Here is a 1,764-nt window from a genome sequence, read left to right as displayed (position 1 = left end):
GAACCCCATCATTGGAATATACAAGCCAAGTTCTATAATGTAAAATTCCCACTAGTATATGAAAGTGACAACATAGGAGACTCTCTATCATGAAGATCATGGTGCTACTTTGAAGCACAAGTGTGGTAAAAGGATAGTAACATTGTCCCTTCTCTCTTTTTCTCTCATTTTTTTATTTAGGCCTTTTCTCTCTTTTTTATGGCCTCTTTTTTTTAGTCCGGAGTCTCATCCCGACTTGTGGGGGAATCATAGTCTCCATCATCCTTTCCTCACTTGGGACAATGCTCTAAAAAATAATGATCATCACACTTTTATTTACTTACAACTCAATACTTAGAAAAAAATATGACTCTATGTGAATGCCTCTGGCGGTATACCGGGATATGCAATGAATCAAGAGTGACATGTATGAAAGAATTATGAACGGTGGCTTTGCCACAAATACAATGTCAACTACATGATCATGCAAAGCAATATGACAATGATGGAGCGTGTCATAGTAAACGAAACTGTGGAAAGTTGCATGGCAATATATCTCGGAATGGCTATGGAACTGCCATGATAGGTAGGTATGGTCGCTGTTTTGAGGAAGGTATATGGTGGGTGTATGATACCGGCGAAAAGTGCGCGGTATTAGAGAGGCTAGCAATGGTGGAAGAAAGAAAAGTGCGTATAATCCATGGACTCATATACTTGTTGCAAAAATCTACAAGTTATCAAAGCAAAGTATTACGCGCATGCTCCTAGGGGGATAGATTGGTAAGAAAAGACCATCGCTTGTCCCCGACCGCCACTCATAAGGAAGACAATCAATAAATAAATCATGCTCCGACTTCATCACATAACGGTTCACCATACGTGCATGCTATGGGAACCACATACTTTAACACAAGTATTTCTCAAATTCACAACTACTCAACTAGCATGACTCTAATATCATCATCTCCATATCTCAAAACAATTACCAAGCATCTAACTTCTCATAGTATTCAACACACTCATAAGATTTTTTTTTACTAATCTCGAATGCCTATCATATTAGGATTAATTTACCAATTTAAGCAAAGTGCCATGCTGTTTAAGACTCTCAAAATAATATAAGTGAAGCATGAGAGAATAATAGATTCTATAAAACAAAACCACCACCGTGCTCTAAAAGATATAAGTGAAGCACTAGAGCAAAAACTATATAGCTCAAAAGATATAAGTGAAGAGCATAGAGTATTCTAACAATTTCCGAATCAAGTGTGTCTCTCTCAAAAGGTCTGTACAGCAAGGATGATTGTGGTAAACTAAAAAGCAAAGACTCAAATCATACAAGACGCTCCAAGTAAAACACATATCATGTGGTGAATAAAAATATAGCTCCAAGTAAAGTTACCGATGGAAGTAGACGAAAGAGGGGATGCCTTCCGGGGCATCCCCAAGCTTTGGCTTTTAGGTGTCCTTAGATTATCTTGGGGTGCCATGGGCATCCCCAAGCATTGGATCTTGCCACTCCTTGTTCCATAATCCATCAAATCTTTTACCCAAAACTTGAAAACTTCACAACACAAAACCTAACAGAAAATCTCGTGAGCTCCGTTAGCGAAAGAAAACAAAACACCACTTCAAGGTACTGTAATGAACTCATTCTTTATTTATATTGGTGTTAAACCTACTGTATTCCAACTTCTCTATGGTTTATAAACTATTTTACTAGCCATAGATTCATCAAAATAAGCAAACAACACACGAAAAACAGAATCTGTGAAAAACAGAACA

This window comes from Aegilops tauschii, chromosome 6 (genome assembly GCF_002575655.3).
Source record: "Aegilops tauschii subsp. strangulata cultivar AL8/78 chromosome 6, Aet v6.0, whole genome shotgun sequence".
NCBI lineage: Eukaryota > Viridiplantae > Streptophyta > Magnoliopsida > Poales > Poaceae > Aegilops > Aegilops tauschii.
Note: the sequence above shows the minus strand (reverse complement) of the source record.